Source organism: Schistocerca americana, chromosome 8 (assembly GCF_021461395.2).
Source record: "Schistocerca americana isolate TAMUIC-IGC-003095 chromosome 8, iqSchAmer2.1, whole genome shotgun sequence".
Taxonomy (NCBI): domain Eukaryota; kingdom Metazoa; phylum Arthropoda; class Insecta; order Orthoptera; family Acrididae; genus Schistocerca; species Schistocerca americana.
Window position 1 is genome coordinate 195,271,420 of NC_060126.1, and position 20,555 is coordinate 195,291,974.

At 41.6% G+C, this 20,555-nt stretch overlaps 1 protein-coding gene across 1 annotated transcript in view; it reads left to right on the top strand.

Moving 5' to 3' along the window:
• Positions 1 to 2,764: 2,764 nt before the first annotated feature.
• The window catches only part of LOC124545969 (U-scoloptoxin(16)-Er12a-like), a 113,115-nt gene continuing 95,324 nt past the window's right edge, over positions 2,765 to 20,555 (top strand). Inside the window, exon 1 of the mRNA XM_047124933.1 lies at positions 2,765 to 2,883. The gene's annotated coding sequence lies outside the window, so the exon portion shown is untranslated. The remainder of the gene's footprint in view (positions 2,884 to 20,555) is intronic.

Below are 20,555 nucleotides of genomic sequence, written 5' to 3' on the forward strand. Positions count from 1 at the left end.
AAAATAATTTCTCTTGTGTTTCAAAGAAACATCTTAGCAACACACAATCCGGAGCGGCCCTAAAAAACCTCTGAATACCTTTGCACGTGGAGGAATTCTTGTAAGACAATATTCCATAAACGAAAGAAGAATAAAATGAGAAATCACACAATCCAGGCAGTAGAGTTTGAACAACTCCTATTGTTTCTATAGTTTCCAAAGAATCGGACAGCTACTCAGCGGCAACGCTAATCCTTTTAAAGCACTGAAACACAGGTTTAAAAGCTTCATAGCTAGCACACCACAGTGAATCTGAGAATCTGAAACTCTCTTAATTATAGCTCCAACGTTTCTCAGAAGAATCTTCCAATGTCTACATGTACATCTATGGGATTACTGTGCACGTCACAATTAAGTGCCTGGCAGATGCACTTTTTGCACGAGCTCTGCTTCCTCTTATTTTAGTACGATGATCATTTCTCCTAATGTAGGTGGTCGTCAACAAAATATTTTCACACCCTGAGGATAAAGTTGGTGACTAAAATTTCATGATAAGGTCCCGCCGCATGAAAAACGACTTTGTTTTAATGACTGCCACCCCAGTTCGTGTATCATTTCCGTGCCACTTTCTCTCTTACTTCGCGATAATGCAAAACGAGATGCCCTTCTTTGAACTTTTTTGATGTCGTCCGTCAATCCTATCTGATGCGGATCCCACACACCACAGCAATACTTCAGAAGAGTGCGGAAAAGAGTAATGTAAGCAGTCTCTCTAGCAGACGTGCTGCACTTCCTCTGTTCTGCCAGTACATCGGAGTCTTTCGTTGGCTTCCTTCACAGCATTATCTATGTGATCGTTCCAATTTAAGTTATTCGTAATCGGAATCCCTAAGTATTCAGTTGAGTTTACAGCCTTTAGGTATGTGTGATTTGTCGTGTAACTGAAATTTAGCGGAGAGCTTTTAGTGCTCGTGTAAATGACTTCAAATTTTCGTGATTTAGAGTCAACTGCAACCTTTTGCACCATACAGATATCGTGTGTAAATCATTTTGCAGCCGGCCGTTGTGGCCGAGCGGTTCTAGGCGCTTCAGTCCGGAACCGCGCGACTGCTACGGTCGCAGGTTCAAATCCTGCCTCGGGCATGGTTGTGTGCGCTGTCCTTAGGTTAGTTAGGTTTAAGTAGTTATAAGTTCTAGGGGATTGATGACCTCAGCAGTTAAGTCCCATAGTGCTCAGAGCCATTTGAACCATTTGAATCACTTGTATAATAGTCTGATTTCTACACTCCTAAACATCCCTAGGTCCACTGCTTCCGATGTGATAGTGAAGTGGAAACATGAAGGTACACGTACAGCACAAAAGCGCATAGGCCGACCTCGTCTGTTGACTGACAGAGACCGCCGACAGTTGAAGAGTGTCGTAATGTGTAATAGTCAGACATCTATGCAGACCATCACACAGGAATTCCAAACTGCATCAGGATCCACTGCAAGTACTATAACAGTTAGGCGGGAGGTGAGAAAACTTTGATTTCATGGTCGAGCTGCTGTTCATTTGCCACACATCACACCGGTAAATGCCAAACGACTCCTCGCTTGGTGTAAGGAGCGTAAACATTGGACGACTGAACAGTGGAAAAACGTTGTGTGGAGTCACGAATCACGTTACACAATGTGGCGATCCGATGACAGGATGTGGGTATGGCGAATGCCCGGTAAACGTCATCTGCCGGCGTGTGTAGTGACAACAGTAAAATTCAGAGGCGTTGGTGTTATGGTGTGGTCATGTTTTTCATGGAGGGGGGGATTGCACCCCTTCTTGTTTTGCGTGGCACTATCACAGCACAGGTCTACATTGATGTTTTAAGCATCTTCTTGCTTCCCACTGTTGTAGAGCAATTCGGGGATGGCGATTGCATCTTTCAACACGATCGAGCACCTGTTCATAATGCACGGCCAGTGGCGGACTGTTTGCACAATAACATCCCTATAATGGACTGACCTGCACAGAATCCTGACCTGAATCCTATAGATGGGATGTTTTGGAAGGTCGACTTCCTGCCAGGCCTCACCGACCGACATCGATACCCGTTCTCAGTGTAGCACTCCTTGAAGAATGGGCTGTCATTCCCCAAGAAACCTTCCACCACCTGATTGAAAGTATGCCTGCGGGAGTGGAAGCTGTCATCGAGGCTAAGTGTGGCCCAACACCATACTGAATTCTACTATTACCAGTGGAGGGCGCCACGAACTTGTAAGTCAGTTTCAGCCAGGTATCCGGATACTTTTGAGCACTTAGTGTCTGTTTCAATGTCCTACTGCAAATGAAATCTACTATGAGAAGAAACTCTGTAAAACCGTAAAAATTTTCTAAAGTCCCAAAAAAGACACATGTAATGTGACGTTATATGATACCTTTGACACAGCAAGAGTGGAGATTGAAAGATTGGTTTGCTCAGGGTCTAAATAATGCCTTAGAGTTAAATTCGAAAATTCTTGCTTAAAATCCTGAATGCACTCCAGCTATTGTAGAAGCATTGTCGTGTCCTCGACAGACCATATTAAAAATATGTATTTAAAATAGCTGTCACGGAACCCTCACCGAGCTGGTACCCGGCACGAACTGTACTCCCCCCTCCCCCCCTCCCCCCTCCCACCCCCTCCAGCTGCTACGTCACTGGGGTCGTTTCATTGATACACACATTGGACGGATACCGTTGGCGCCAGCGTTGGCCCCAATATGTGGACCCGGCCTAGAATTGAGAGCTGCGCCCCTCCGCCGCTTGGCGGCGTGGCCGTCGCTTTAAGATGTACGGGAGCGAGGCTGCAGGCACAGTTGGCCACCTGCCGCCGAAGAACGCACTGCTCACTCCTCCGCCTGCTGCTTTCGTGACACTCAAAAAGGTCAGTACCAACGAGGTTCCCGATTTTCTTCAGCACTTCTCTCAAGCTTTCAATGTAACTACAGGGAGAACCCATACTCCACTGAAAAACTTTCGGAGGTTGTTCAGGGAATTTTTGTGTGTGTTGGACCCGTGGTGTCTGGTGGCTCGCTGAAGAGTAATGGTCTACAGTCTGTTAAGTAAGATCGTGATTGGGTTAGTCAGTAGAAAAAAGTATGACAACAAACTAAAACATACACTTACGCCATATAAGAAAAAAAAGCGATTACGATTAATAATACGTGCAGTTACCTGCAGCGTCGGTAATTGCTTTGCTTCTCCGAGTCATTCTTGAAACCATGTTTTTTCGCGTATTCACGTGGAAGAGACCTCCAAATGCGACGCATTCGCGGTGACAACTGTTTCACAGTAAATTTTGCTTGCCCTTGACGCAATGTTAAGAATGAGTTTCCCACATAAAGGTTAATAACCATTTTTACGAATTTGTGGAGTCACTTTAGCGATTCGGCCACTTTCTTCAAAGTCATCCACGTTTTTAACCACTTTACAGCGTGTTACTCACTTTTGTACAAATTACTTTGATTTCCCCTATATTTAGACGCCGCGGCATAACTCATTTTCAGGCCTTTAGGGTAGTCACAGAGAAATATAGACACAAAACGCGAAGCGTAAGCTGCACTCATCTCTATTCTTGCGTATCTCAGTCAAGAATTCAGAGTGAACTAATGCTTTACGGACGTTGCATGAAGGAGAAAGGTTCCCTCTATTGAGGTGTGTAAGAGCTAACGCGATATCTTTTACCATCTGCATGTAGTGTCGATCACGCTCTTACGTGACGGATTGTATACACGATTTATTCGACTTTGTTACCCTTAATTACCTTTCTGTCCATGACAATAGATTGACAGCAGTGAATATGTTTGTAATATATTATCAACAAAACAAAGAAGGAACAGGTTTATTGTAAACGACTATCCACATATCGAAAAGTACTGTAATGTGGTAGACGTCGCTGCGGGAACAGCTGAGCATAACGAAGTTTAGTCACTCTTGCATTTCTTTCAGTGAACTCTTACTCCTGATTTACGTTCACCAACTCTCCATCAGCAAAATTATCAATACTGCTGTGTATCAAAGATAACGCTCTGCCAAAACTACGGTTCGATAGTTTCGGTACACATCACAGATGACGTAGTAAACGCTAAGATTACCAGTAGCATTGGTAGCATTGCTAGGGAAAGAAACGTAAATGAATGTGTAACAGGGACTGCATGTGTAACTGGGAACCGACGACTTCTCTTTGTTTTTAGATACTTTGTTTGTTTTGAGTATAAAATTAGAACCGCGCAGCATTCAGAGGTAATCCAAAGTGTATTCTATAACCTTATAGTAAGTTTGTAAGCAACAAAAATTGGTTAATTGCGTCACTTCTGCTCCTTTACGTAACAAAAGCAATTACTTTAGATTCAACTACAGTTTACCCGCACAAACGTAGAAATGTATATAATCACTGTTGTTATTCTGTATTAAATAGAAAGTTCATCATCATGCTCAAAGGTAACAGTTTCCTGTTACTATTGATAGTCGTGAAAGTTGTTCTTAAATAACAGAAACGTGTTTGATAAAAGTTCGACGAGTTACTGAAGCGGTGTTCGATAGATTTTTGTTTTACTTTTTCATTCTACCTTTTTGTTGAGGAAATTGTGTTTCTTAGCGCTGTATTCCAAATCTGTATTGCTTTCTTTATTTTTACTACAAAATCCCTCTGTTTCACATTACAAATCAACGATTTTCGAGTACAGCCTGAATTAAACATCGACAGTTTCGATTTTACTGTAAATGCTATTTACTTTTAAGTTCAAATGGTTCAAAGGGCTCTAAGCACTATGGGACTTAACAGCTCAGGTCATCAGTCCCCTAGACTTCGAACTACTTAAACCTAACTAACCTAAGGACATCACACACATCCATGCCCAGGCAGGATTCCAACCTGCGACTGTAGCAGCCGCAAATGTTGTGAAATCTTGTGGGACTTAACTGCTAAGGTCATCAGTCCCTAAGCATACACATTACTTAACCTAAATCATCCTAAGGCCAAACACGCACACCCAGGCCCGAGGGAGGACTCGAACCTCCGCCGGGACCAGCCGCACAGTCCATGACTGCAGCGGAGGTTCGAGTCCTCCCTCGGGCATGGGTGTGTGAGTTTGTCCTTAGGATAATGTAGGTTAAGTAGTGTGTACGCGTAGGGACTGACGACCGTAGCAGTTAAGCCCCATAAGATTTCACATACATCTGAACATTTTTTGACTGCAGCGCCCCTAGACCGCTCGGCTAATCCCGCACGGTCGTAGCAGCCGTGTGGTTCCGGACTGAAGTGCCTAGAACCGCTCGGCCACCGCGAACGGCTACTTTTAAGTGACAAAAAAATGGTTCAAATGGCTCTGAGCACTATGGGACTCAACATCTGAGATCATCAGTCCCCTAGAACTTAGAACTACTGAAACCTAACTAACCTAAGGACTTCACACACATCCATGCCCGAGGCAGGATTCGAACCTGCGACCGTAGCGGTCACGTGGTTCCAAACTGAAGCGCCTAGAACCGCACGGCCACACCGGCCGGCTTTTAAGTGACAGACAGGACGATAACTATGTAGAACGAAAATCTCCCAAAGGTCACCTGATCCTTTATAAATCGTCACTCAGTTTCTAGTTGGTTACCGCTTCTGGTTTTTAGGAGAATCTTGTAAGACACTGATTGCATGCATAAACAAAACGGTAGTTATGAGGTAACGCCTGATAGGTATGTAACAACCTAATTCACAGGTAACAACAGGTACGACCTTAAATGACCAAAGCTACAAGGAAAACTACTATATACACCTACTTGTGATAGTCTATAGCAACCTATGCCATTTTTACAACTCTACGTACAACCAACATTGCCGGAAAAACAAACCTTAGACAGAATCGAGCAGTACTTAAAGTAAATTTGTGAACGCAGAAAAAAAGTGAGTGTTAATGTTGTGAACAGCAGGTACCATGAGGGAATATACGAAGTTTGTTTCTAAACAAGATACACAACGCATAGCGTTGACATTTGCCCTGTTCCATAGATATTTTAAGTCTTATACACATACAAAGATATATGGGGGGTAAGAAATCAAATAGAATATGTCTGTAACGAGCCACCAGGGACTTTAGATCCCTTCATTAAAATACTTGGGAAATATCCCTGAACTAACTCCGAATTTTTTTCGGTGTAATTGTGTGTGTATGTTGGTGGCAAGCATGAATTTTGGAAAATGCCATCATTCGTAACACAGCTTGAGCTCCCCGCATATGATGTCCTAAGAGGCACGGATGGGATGTAACCAGTTGATTGCGATGTTTCTAGCGAAAGTTTTCAGTACTACACCAGCACCTATTACTGAAAATATGGTAACATGGGATGTTGTTGGACGCCCGAAGACTAGCAGATTTTAATAAAATTGTGTGGCCGAATTAGTGGGGTACCTAGTTGGATCGACGTATGATATTTTGTTTAGTTATTTATTAATGAGTATAAAATATGGGTATTTCTGTGTGGTCCCGAGACGAGGGAGAGACGAAATTTCGAAAGCTAGAAAACATTTTCGTACGTAAGAAAACACTTTTGCATTATTTTACCTCTGATGCAATCGTACCAATTTATATTAATTTTAAAAAGATGTGGCGCTGGTCGATGGGTTGGTTCCTCTTCAGGCAAGAGGATTCCATGAGCGCGAAGATACTGTTGCTGGCAAGCACTTGGTGCTTATGATTATCCTGGCAATGACTACCTAACACATCACTAGAGTACATTCAGAATTAGGTTGTGAAATTGACCTAGTTGTTGCAGGAACGTCAGTATAGGGTAGCAATAGAAAGATAGTGCTACCACGATAGTATACTATGGGACTGAGTGTTTAAACAGAATCTAGCAGGAACATTCAGTACAACTTTCGCGGTTTTTCTGAAGCAGCCAACACACAACATCTTCGTCGTCAGTATCAACCGCAGTGGACCCCGTTGCGACGTAAAGTCAGCGCCGGCACGCCAGTCAGGAACGACAGAGAAGAGAAGGCTGTGAAAGAGGTCGGCCAATCGCAAGCTGACAGACCTCCCTCCAGGATGACAACACGACAGCAGCACGACCAGGTGAAGACGACATAAGCGCCGCGCCCGACTGATGGCAGCCTATCCATCAAGACAGTAAGACCGTGAGCCAAAAAAAAAAAAAAAAAAAAAAAAAAAATACTGCTGGCAACCGCTTCCATAGGCAGTTTTAACGTGGCCACTTCGTTCGCCGACGCATCGTAGCCTCTTCATTAGGAAGCTCTACGTAGCACAGTTAGACATCAGCTGTCCCGGCAGTTCAGATGGCACACTGCTGTTACTAGCAGTCGCTGGGACCAGAAGTGTTACTGGAGTTTGTCTGTTCTGAAGAAGACTGAATATTTTGTATGTCGTCCTTTGCTTGCGACACACCTGTGTTATTGCACTTGTGGGTGAATGACGTATAAAGAACTACAAGAATTCTCAGATCTAAGTTAAGTATTTGTACTTGTTGTAATAAAACTCATTAATACGAATTCTTTGATTGTTTGTCTAGCGAACCGAGTATTCAGGATTCCTAGACAAAACAAACCTCGTCTTAGGTACCACGTTGGCGAAGTCTTGTACTGAGAGCTTGACTCCCTTTTCTAAAAAATCCGAAGAAGGTTCGTAATCCGAGCTCTAAACGTCGAGCTTTTATAGCATGTCTCGAGAGAGTCACCGCAACAAGAGGCCTACAATAAAAATCCCTTGAAAATATTAATTTACCAGCATAAAAATAACTTGCGCCTTACGACGTGTGTCCTGTTAATAATGTTCCGCTGCTTCTGACGTCGCTAAGCTAAAAAGAATACTTAGTGATTAAAGAAGAAATGACGAGCTGTCTCAGTTCCGAGCAGCAATTAGTAAAAAAACTGCACACTGCACTCAGTTGCTAGAAACAAAAATACAATATTTGAAATTCAGTTCGCTTTGTAAGCGAACCGACTCACAATTGTATAATAAAAAATGGTATATTCTTTAAGGAAAATTACAGGTATGGTACCTAATTGTAATAACTTTCTATTTTTGTGGTCTTCAGTCCGAAGACTGGCTCTCACAAGGGGAGGCCGCCAATTGCGAAATTCAGATTCGATTCATACTGCGCATAATAAAAGCTCATGGCCAGAGGTGTAATGTGGCAAAGCACCAAGATGCACTTCTCAGCCGTTGTCGAGAAAATCGACAGTTAAGGGGATACGGAATCGGATTTTGGGTTAAAAAATCGAATTTTTTCTTATTGGCGTATTATATTCTGCCATGTTTCCTCTTTAAAATGACGTATCATACATAGCTCTACTACAATTATAACTATTTTATTTTTATATATTTGTGAGATCGGGTATTGCGCTTTAGTTATACACGTCTCTCGTGCCTGACCATGAACTTTTTGGCAGTACCTTTAAAGTGACATGAATTCAAATATCCCGGTTTCCAGCGACTATTTATACACTAGTTGCCCGAAAATGTTTCTCTCTGGTTTCCTCAAGTTACTCTTTGACTTTGTGGCGGGACTGATTTGTAAACAGTGTGATATAAGAAAGTAGTTGTTGTTGAGTTATTTCGTATTTAGTGCTTCATTTTTCGCAGTGAAAATGCCTAGAGCTAAAGCAAAAGTATTTAAAAAGCGTGTGAACTGGCAAAAGAAAAGAAATAATGATTCATTAGCAAAGCAAAGCAGTTCATCATCATCACTGTTGGAAAATGTGAATCCACTTATTACTGATTTGCCGAACGAACTTACACCAAATGAAAACAGTGCTTCTCATAAAAAACTAAGAGATTTGGAAGAGAAATATAATTTACTTGATAGAGGGAATGAAGTTTTTGAACTCATTGATACGAATATATTGTGTGAAGCTCTTGAAAACAGTTTGTGCTGCAAAAAATGTCATGGAAACGTTTCTCTGAAAGTAGAATCCCATGTTGGCCTGGCTGCCCAGTTTAATTTAATATGCAGTGTTTGTAAATACAGCTGTAAGTTTCCATGTTCGGTTTCAGTAACTGTAAATAATGGATACAAGAAAACTGAACTTTATAGTGTAAATATTAGGTTAGTTTATGGATTGCGAGCAATTGGTAAGGGCAAAGCAGCTGGTGATATGCTATGTGGTGTTCTAAATCTTCCAAGTGCACCTTCAAAGTTTGAAGCTTACAATTATGTACTAGGATCTGCAGTTGAAGATGTAGCACAGAAGTCAATGCAGGTTGCTGTGGAAGAAGCAGTGGAAGAAAATGACGGCAGTCGTGACCTCACAGTGGCGTTTGATGGCACGTGGCAGAAAAGGGGCCACACCTCCAACAATGGTGTTGTAACAGCAACTAGTGTTGATACTGGCAAGGTTATTGATGTTGCAATAATGTCTAAATACTGTAGGTGCACAGGCAGGCTGAAAAATGAACACAGTGATGACTGTATTGCTAATTATTATGGTAGTAGTGGTGGCATGGAGGTTGCTGGGGTGAAGAAAATTTTTCATCGCTCTTCACAGTGGTATAATGTTCGCTATGTCAAATATCTGGGAGATGGTGACTCTAAAGCATTCAAAGAAGTTTTGGAAAGCAAACCATATGGGAACAGTGTAAATATAAGCAAACTTGAATGTATAGGACATGTGCAGAAGAGAATGGGTGCCAGGCTGAGAAGGTTAAAATCAGTTATGAAAGGGAAAAAACTAGATGATGGGAAAACCTTGGATGGCAGAGGAAGATTGACTGATTCCATAATAGACCACATTCAGAACTGCTATGGCCTTGCAATCAGGCAAAATACAGGCAATCTTGAAGAAATGAGGAGAGCTATATGGGCTTTATATTTCCACACCGCATCCACGGATGAGCATCCACAACATGGTTTGTGCCCCAAAGGTGAAAACAGCTGGTGTAAATACAATAGGGGACTAACAACAGGAGAGAAATACATTCACCACCACAGTCTACCATCAGCCATCATGGCAGAAATAAAGCCCATTTTCAGAGATCTGGCTGACAGAAGTCTTCTGATGAAATGTCTTCACGGAAAAACGCAGAACCCCAACGAGTGCTTGAATAGTGTGATATGGCATCGTCTCCCAAAAACAGTGTTTGTCGGAATTAATACACTACATTTTGGTGTGTATGATGCTGTGGCAACCTTCAATCTTGGAAATATAACTAAATGCCAGGTCCTTCAAAAGTTGGGTATGTGTGTTGGTTCCCGTACGGTACGTGCTATGTTCTTTTTAGATCAGCACAGACTAAGGCATGCTGATAATATAATCAAGACATTAGTGAAAAAAGCAAGACAGGTGCAGAGGGGTGCCAAAAGAAGACTTGAAGATGATTATGAAGACTGTGAAGGGGGTATTAGCTACGGATCAGGAATGTTTTAATCTTCTTTCTCCGTTTCCCGTAAGTTTACTTTTTACTTCATCTAGGAACATTATCTCAGGTACTGGTCAACCTAGAAGTCTGAAATTTTTATGACGTAGTGACATAGGTCCCTATTACATACTGAAACAACGATTTTTTAATTACTTGATTTACAAAAGACTTAGGGGTGATAGTCTAGTAAAAAGCGATGGAAAAAATTTACTTAAAAATAAATGTACAATATCTCTGTAAGAAAATACTTTGACAATAAACTGTTGTTTCAGTATTGTTGTAACATATGAATGCACATACAGTAAAATTTTTACCTCTCTGTCTCCAGTAGTTTGTGAGAAAATGTTCCCTATAGTAGGCATATATTAACATTGCGGGGATAGGTGATTCCGTATCCCCTTAAAAGAAACCGTTGCAGTGAAATATTCTCTACAATTAATGATTCCGTACAGTCTACAGCGTCATGGCGCAGCGGTAAGCGCTCTGGTTCGAATCTCGCGCTATGCAACTTTTTTTTTTTAGTATTTGTTTTTTATAATTCAAATATATATATATATATATATATATATATATATATATATATATATATATATATATATATATATATATAATTCCCGGCAATCAGTTGCAACAATTATGCATATAATAAGTTGTTGAAAGTCGTTTGTCGTGGAAAAACTGGCGACTTCGAACATCATTATGTTTTCCGCAAACAAAGTTGTATTTCACAAATGTTATTAATTGTCTTCATGATGTTAACCACGCATAGTTAACGGAAGACGTAGAAACGATATTCCGAAACGAATACGTATAGCGTAAGTCAAACGTTCGAATTAGAATAGAGACCCCACGAACACAAATTTGCTGTGGCAGGTATGAAATATAAACTCCGTTACTCGCTCGTTACACTTGAATGACAGATGTTGAATGGGCCGAAACGAGCCGCCGCATTACAGCGCAGTTGCCTGCTAACTTCGAAAGAAGGTAGATGCGGTCCCTAGCGCAACTTATAACATTGTCGAAAATCAGTGCGGACGGGAGAGCTTTGGTACACCCTGTTAAAAAAAACGGAAAAATGGAGGCGGTACAATTGGAGAGCGATCCGCCTTCACCAACATGCATAAGCAATTCATTAATACTTTATATATATATATTTGAATTACAAAAAACTAATAATAAAAGAAAATTGCATGGCGCGAGATTCGATCCGGCGACCTTCGGATTACGAACCCGAGCACTTACCGCTGCGCCACGACGCTGTAGAAAATTATTAATCGTCGAGAGTATTTCACCGCAACGGTTTCTTTTAACTGTCGATTTTCTCGACAACGGCTGAGAAGTGCATCTTGGTGCTTTGCCACATTACACCTCTGGCCATGAGCTTTTATTATGCGCAGTATGAATCGAATCTGAATTCCACAATTGGCGGCCTCCCCTTGTCAGTGCAAATCTCAATGCTCCTCTATCCTGGGCAGGCCTCTTCATTTCTACATCACTACCGCAACCTACAAACAGTTGAACCCGCTTGCTTTCTTCAAGAATTGGTCTCCCTGTACAATATTTATACACTCTTCCTCCCTCCCTACCTCCCCCCTCAAACACACTCTTCCCTCCATCGCCAAATTGACGATTCCTTGCCGTCCTATCAACAGATACCTTGTTTTAGTTAAGTCACATCACGAATTTCTGTTTCCCCAAATTCGATTCAGAACTTAATCTGTTATTAACCCATCCAGCTAATCTTCAGCATTACTCTGTAGCACCACACGTCAAAATCTTCTATTCTCTTCTTGTCTGAAGTGCTTGTCGTTTACGTTTCACTTACGTACAAGGCTACACTACAGACGAATACCGTCAGACTAGACTTCGTAACTACTTTTATATCAATTTAATAATAAATTCAGTAGCTCTAGTATGGCTCAATTACAAATACGTCAGTCCAGAATACATGTACTGCTGAGACTAACTGATACGTCGTGTTTATTTTCTTGTTTTTGCGCGGCCGCAGCGAGTTGTAGGCTCTGTGCCTCTTACGCGAATGTTCCACACCTTCACCGCATTCCCCGGAACTCGATGCTGGATGGTGGGTCGGAAATTTTTTGTTGCTCTTTCCGCATCACTCAGCACCAGTTTAATGTTCGTTTCTTAACTTACGCTGTCAGAAAAAAAATCGCAGCACCAACAAATAACTAACGTAGATAAATCAAATTTTGGGAATACATTTGTCTAGGTAACATACACTACTGGCCATTAAAATAGCTCCACCACGAAAAAATGCAGATGATAAACGGCTATTCATATTATACTAGAACTGACATGTGATTATATTTTCTCGCAATTTGGGTGCATAGGTCCTGAGAAATCAGTACCCAGAACAACCACCTCTGGCCGTAATAACGGCCTTGATACGCCTGGGCATTGCGTCAAACAGTGCTTGGATGGCGTGTACAGGTGCAGCTGCCCATGCAGCTTCAACACGATACCACAGTTCATCAAGAGTAGTGACTGGCGTATTGTGACGAGCCAGTTGCTCGGCCACCATTGACCAGACGTTTTCGATTGGTGAGAGATCCGGAGAATGTGCTGGCCAGGGCAACAGTCGAACATTTTCTGTATCCAGAAAGGCCCGTACAGGACCTGCAACATGCGGTCGTGCATTATCCTCCTGAAATGTAGGGTTTCGCAGGGATTGAATGAAGGGTAGAACCACGGGTCGTAACACATCTGAAATGTAACGTCCACTGTTCAAAGTGCTCTCAATGCGAACAAGAGGTGACCGAGACGTGTAACCAAGGCACCCCATACCATCAAGCCGGGTGATACGCCAGTATGGCGATGAAAATACACGTTTCCAATGTGCGTTCACCGCGATGTCGCCAAACACGGATGCGACCATCATGACGCTGTGAACAGAACATGGATTCATCTGAAAAAAATGACGTTTTGCCATTCGTGCACCCAGGCTCGTCGTTGAGTACACCATTGCAGGCGCTCCTGTCTGTGATGCAGCGTCAAGGGTAACCGCAGCCATGGTCTCCGAGCTGATAGTCCATGCTGCTGTAAACGTCGTCGAACTGTTCGTGCAGATTGTTGTTGTCTTGCAAACGTCCCCATATGTTTACTCAGGGATCGAGACGTAGCTGCACGATCCGTTACAGCCATGCGGATAAGATGCCTGTCACCTCCACTGCTAGTGATACGAGGCCGTTGGGATCCAGCAGGGCGTTCCGTACTACCCTCCTGAAACCACCGATTCCAAATTCTCCTTAAGTCATTGGATCTCGACGAACGCGAGCAGCAATGTCGCGATTCGATAAACCGCAATCGCGATAGGCTACAATCCGACCTTTATCAAAGTCTGAAACGTGATGATACGCATTTCTCCTCTTTACACGAGGTATCACAACAACGTTTCAGCAGGCAACGCCAGTCAACTGCTGTTTGTGTATGAGAAATCGGTTGGAAACTTTCCTCATGTCAGCACGTTTTAGGTGTCGCCACCGGCGCCAACCTTGTGTGAATGCTCTGAAAAGCTAATCATTTGTATATCACAGCATCTTCTTCCTGTCGGTTAAATTTCGTGTCTGTAGCACGTCATCTTCGTGCTGTAGCAATTTTAATGGCCAGTAGTGTATTTAAGTGATTAACACAGCGAGATCATAGGATAATGTATGAGCGAGATAAGCCATTCCAATTGTAAAATGCCGGCACACTAATAACCAGTGAAGTAGCCAAAATGTTGAATGCAGTCACGCAAATGTGAATGCATTGTGGTGTACAGGTGCCGGATGTCATGTTGAGCGATAGAATTTCATGCGTGCAGCACTCGGTCGGTCAATACAGGGACGATTAATGCTGTTTGTGGATAACGTTAGAGTGGTCATCCGATGATATCCCACATGTGCTCGACTAGAGACAGACCTGGTGATCGAGCAGGCCAAGGCAACAAGTCGACATTCTGCAGAACATGTTGGGTTGCAACAGCGGTATGTGGGCGAACGTTATCTTGTTGGAAAACACACCCTGTAAAGCTATTGATGAATGCCAGCACAACAGGTCGAATCACCAGACTGATGTACAGTTTTGTAGCAAGGATGCGTGGGATAACTACGAGATTGCTCCTGCTGTCGTACTAAATCGCACCCCAGGCCAAAGCTCCAGGTTTAGATTCGGCGTGTAAGTCCAACGTATGTAGCACACAGATTGATTGCAAGACCTCAACTGACCTTTTCCTAACCAACACATAGCCATCAGTGGCACCGAGGCAGAACCAGCTTTAATCAGAAAACACAACAAACATTCACCCTGACTTCCAATAAACTCTCGCTTGACACCGCTGAAGTCGCAAATGGCAGTGGTTTCTGGTCAGTTGATTTCACGCTACGGGGTGTCTGTGTCGGAGCTGTCCTTGAAGTAACAGATCTGTAACTGTTCGTTGTGTCACTGTGGTCCCAGAGCCACGCGCTGCGCACGATGGTCTTTGTTCTCGGTAGTGCCATGTGACCGTCCGGAGCCCGCTCTTCTTGCGACTGTACATTCTCGTGAATACCGCTGCTAGCGATCGTGTACATTGTCTATGTTCCTGCCAACTCTTTCTGGATTATCGCAGAAGGAGCGTCGACCTCCTCATAGTCCTGTTACACGACCTCGTTCAAACTCAGTCAAATGTTCATAATGGCGTCTTTGCCGCCTTAAAGGTATTCTTCGCTAACATCAACTGACCAACTCCAATCTCAAAGGTAACTAACGCTCACGACCGTTACAGCGTGTATTTAAAACAAACCTGATTTGTGTCCTCATTGTTGCGCTAGTACATCTACAGCTACATGTATACTCTGCAAATCAAATTTAAGTGCCTAGCAGAGGGTTCATCGAACCACCTTCACAATTCTCTATTATTCCAATCTCGTATAGCGGGCGAAAGGAATGAACACCTGTATCTTTCCGTAGGAGCTCTGATTTCCCTTATTTTATCCTGGTGATCGTTCCTCCCTATGTAGGTCGCTGTCAACAAAATATTTTCACATTCGGAGGAGAAAGTTGGTGATTGGAATTTCGTGAGAAGATTCCGTCGCAGCGAAAAACCTCTTTCTTTTAATGATGTCCAGCCCAAATCCTGCCCGTTTCTGTGACACTCTCTCTCCCATATTTCGCGATAATACAAAACGTACTGCCTTTCTTTGAACTTTTTCGATGTACTCCGTCAGTCCTATCTGGTAAGGATCCCACACCGCGCAGCAGTATTCTAAAAGAGAACGGACAAGTGTAGTGTAGCCAGCCTCCTTAGTAGGTCTGTTGCATTTTCTAAGTGTGCTGCCAATAAAACGCAGTCTTTGGTTAGCCTTCCCCACAACATTTTCTATGTGTTCCTTCCAATTTAATTTGTTCGTTATTGTAATACGTAGGTATTTAGTTTAATTTACGTCTTTTAGATTAGACCGATTTATCGTGTAACCGAAGTTTACGAGTTCCTTTTAGCACTCATGTGGATGACCTCACACTTTTCGTTATTTAGGGCCAACTGCCACTTTTTGCAACATTCAGATATCTTTTCTAACTCGTTTTGCAGTTTGTTTTGGTCTTCTGATGACTTTATTAGTCGATAAACGACAGCGTTATCTGCAAACAACCGAAGACGGCTGCTCAGATTGTCTCCCAAACCGTTTATATACATAAGGAACAGCAAAGGGCCTATAACACTACCTTGGGGAACGCCAGAAATCACTTATGTTTTACTCGATGACTTTCCGTCAGTTACTACGAACTGTGACCTCTCTGACAGGAAATCACAAATCCAGTCACATAACTGAGACGATATTCCATAATTTCACTATGAGCCGCTTGTGTGGTACAGTGTCAAAAACCTTCCGGAAATCCGGAAATTGTTATGCCACTGGCGCAAAATCTGAATAGACATCACCTTTCAGATGTAGAAACACATCTACCAATTTTCGTTTATCTCGTACATCTCCTTTTTGATGTTGCGATCTCTTTTTCCGGCAGTATATGTAGCAAATTGATATTTTTTGGGGAGTAAAAGATATTTATGTAGCTGGATCCATAAAAACCCATTTCCTCGGAGGAGTTGCGAGCCTATTATATAACGCTTGACGTTTACCGTTCGTGAGACATGAATTACTCTCGTCATTGGAAGAGAACGGCCTGCCTGCAGCCTGCAGCTCCAGTCGAGATGAACCGCCTGCTTTCTAGGAAAACGCCCTTACATTCCAGTACCGGTTTCTCTCAACTCGCATTTCTCGCTCGTTCGTCATTATCAACAATAACTTTCTAAATATCAGAAGATACACATTTTTTAAACTTCTTAGCCTTTTGAGTACCAGTACTTTCTGCCTGAAACCACCATTACATTAATTTTGTTTTTAAGCACCAGTTAACATGAAACATGCGATACTGCTGCAATACAGATACATCTAGTACTACACTGAGGTAACTCTACGAATGTAGTGCATTGTAGTAGCCAGTTATAGTGTCCAAATCAACAATCGGAACGGGCATACGTGACCGTAGGAGATTATCACATACGAATTTTTTAATCATTGAAAGCAAGTATATCTAAAGTTCTTGTGACATCAATTTCAGTTTCTGCTACTGGTTTGACTGGGGCATTATGCAGTTTTGATATGAAATATGTAAAATTTTTGCTTGTTATTTATGACTAAGTTATTTTAGGCATTAGCATTTCATGGAAGTTCCGAGATATGCCACTGTGTCTTGGAGAAATGCGAATTTACTTTAAAATATAGCACATGATATGATGGATGGTTGAAAACTGTATGCCCTAGTGGCTCCAAAGTAAAACTACCGCCTTTAAACAATTGGCTGTTTACTTTTTGCCACTATCTTCTTGTATTCGTTGCTACCTATGATGATAAGGTTATTTTCGTGAATGGTATTAGAAGTGTACCTTCTTTGGTGTTGTTGGGACTCGAAGGGTTAAACTGACATTTTTTTAAGTAGTGTAAGCGGATGGCTAACTGTACAACTCTCATTACCACCTATTTGAGTGCAAAATATTTAAGTACAAAGAATTCCGAGTTCAACATTATATTTGAATTTTCGAGTAAGATCTGGTCTCTTCTCTATTTTATAGTTGTGGTATGGCCTTTCCTGTTCACTTTCATTCCCATTATTAAAGTATCAATTCACTACCGTAAGACGCACTCTTTTCCTCGAAAAATTGGCTCCAAAATTCAGGTGCGTCTTATACTCGTAATTAATATAATAATGTCCAGTGTTTGATTTAAAATTCCCGCCGGTCTTAAAAATGGCCATATATTCGATGCCGCAGGAAATCTATCTCTATATGGCAACACGGGATTCATTGAGAAGCAGCAGTGAAAATATGCGGCGGAACATGGGCTGCGGCGATTCACATGCTTGCCAACACTGTCTCCCTCCCGCTCCGCCAACACAAACTCAGAACACTATGTAGCCTCTGATGCGTCATTGCAGTCTGAGGTGCCATGAACTTGAATTGAAAGTGGTTTGTGTTATCGGTAAAAGTACAATATTTTTGTGAGTATCCAGTTTCCTAACAGAAAAAAAACGGTATTCATATGATGCGGGCTATAAATCGAAAATAAGAGCATATGCAGAAGAACACAGAAACAGAGCAGGTGAGCAGTATTTGGCCCTCCACCAACACAAAAACCATTCGCGATTGGCGCGCAAATTAAGATGAACTGAAAAAGATGAAGTCCAACTGTGGAAGTAGAGGACTGAATATAAAATGGCCAAAGCTAGAAGACGTCTATTTTCAGGGATTTTAGAGGTCAGTTCGGTTTTATAAACTAAGAATTTTTTTAATATGGCTTTGTAATCTAATAATTAAAATGGTAAAAACGGTATTTAAAAAAATCGCTTAAAAACTAAGGTGCGTCTTTTAGTCCGTAAAATACGGTAGCTGATTAGCGCCTGCAGCCCCAACTAGGATCGAATACTATGTTCCCCAGACTACCCGAAAGGGAATCTTTCTCTGGGTTCCATTTGTTAAGCGCTGTTAATTTGCTTACATGGTGCAACAATCAGCATCCTCCATTAATACACAATAATAGAACTCTCAAAAATATTGTATGTGATCCGTTAGAATATATTCTGAAATACAAATAAATAACGAAACTGAGACGCCAGTGCACTAAGCGGCGTCAGCTTGAAGGCTGAATGCAGTGCGACAAATGTTTCATATTATCAATCTTGTTGCTATCATTCATTGTTTGAGACTATGCTAACTTCGTACTTTTTGCAAAGTCATGCTGCCTTCTCAGGTACAAATTCTTCGTATTCCCAAGTAAATAAATAAGTAATAATAACAATAATAATAGTAATTAACAATGCATTATGAGACGTTTAATGGTAGACGGTGTGGCGCTATAAGACCTGGTTAACTTTGAAAGCTAAGATCTTTTACCTGTTGTTGTCTGCTTACAGGAGTCTCTCCTGTATCTTTTTCGCATTATTTATTATGGACGTAGCAACTGAAAAAGTTGTTGGCAACTGCGAAACGCTCCAGTTGTCTTTGAGAGGTGGACAAATGCTACTTTTCGCGATCTGTGAGGTTTAATTTTGGGACTGATCCTGTTCTTCTTTCGCGATCAGAGCAGATAAATTTCTCTTTGCTGACGATACAGGCTGGAGAATATAGCCAAACAGAGCTCGAATAAGAAGAAACAATATATAAGATATTCATAAAAATTACTGATTGGTTGCCAATACATAAATCAATTTAAAAAAATTCGATTTCATAGAAAGCAGACCATATCTTAATCAATAACTGCTTAGCGCAGGGTTATGTAAATACAGTATGTGTAATGAATGTTCAAAGTTCATAGGAGTGCATAATGATTAGAGCTTGAATTGAAAATAAGGTATTATTGGTCCTCTCAAACAACTGAGTTTAGCAACGTATCCTCCGTGTGTGCTTCTGATCTTAGTGTCGACATCTTCAGAAATTACTCTTACCTAGCTAGCATACATGCGTCCATTAATGTTATATGGATTACACAACTGTTAAAAATGCACGTGTACTAACAACAGCCTCAAAAGACATTTACTTCGCTCTGAAATTTGTTGTACTTCAGAAGAGAGCACTTGCGACTTCCAACAAGTTTTACACAAAACTTTTCGAAACTTTTTCCCGCTAACACCACCCAATAAAAAGTGAAAGGAAATTTTTTGTCGCTTACTTCATTTTCGCTGCTCATGCAGTTGAAGTTCAGCATCAGGGACGACATTTTAATTTATTACTTCCATACTATTAGCTCCACACTTTGCAGTCGGTATGCACGTAAACCACTGAATGTAACTGCAAAATTATATCACTGTATGCCACTTAGCTCAGGAGATATGACGTCGGAAACGTCGACATACGCGAAAAACTAGATTTTCGTAAAACAAAGCACAAGTTTCACAGACTACACTAATCCATTGTTTAGTGACGAGAGCACTTAACGACTACCAATAAACGTTAAACGCAATTTCAAATTTTAAAATTTTCTTTAGTTTGTGGGTCAATAGTCCGAAACTAATAAAACCAGCATAGTTAGCGCTTTGTGTCTTATACCATATAGGTTTTACGTACTTGACGTTAAATATGCAAAACTTTAACTTATTTGTAAAGTAAGCAGAATTCTCAATCCGTTTTATAAATGAGAAGCCGAAATTTAAGGAATAAGGGGTGGGGTATTCCTGGGTTGAAACTAAGAGTCAGAGGAAAAATTGACGTCCACAGTCTACAACTCGACGTTATCCTTGTACGGAAAGAAGCAAAGTGTGCATCCATAAAAATATTTAACCAATTCCCTTGCGTATAGTATCGCTAAATGTACTGACATATTTCATAACAGAACAAGCTGTAATCAGCGTGCAACCCGATGCAGTTTCCTCTCCAATTTTCCTGAACCGTTTCACGGTATTATCGCATCGCCGGCGTGTGATTTCTCTCGAGTCTTTCCGAGAAACATTACCATACTTAAGCGCCTTTTATGACTTTGGAAAGTTGCCATTCAGCTGAACAGTAAACAACAGTTGAGAGGCAATTCTGCCTCACTTCTTCTAATCCTGTTACCTTTTTCAATTTCTCTATGGGGACAGCGTTGATACACAGCTGCACCTACCGATGTTTTATGCAACCTGTAGTGTTATATCTGGCCTTCAAAAACCATACGTGAATTTT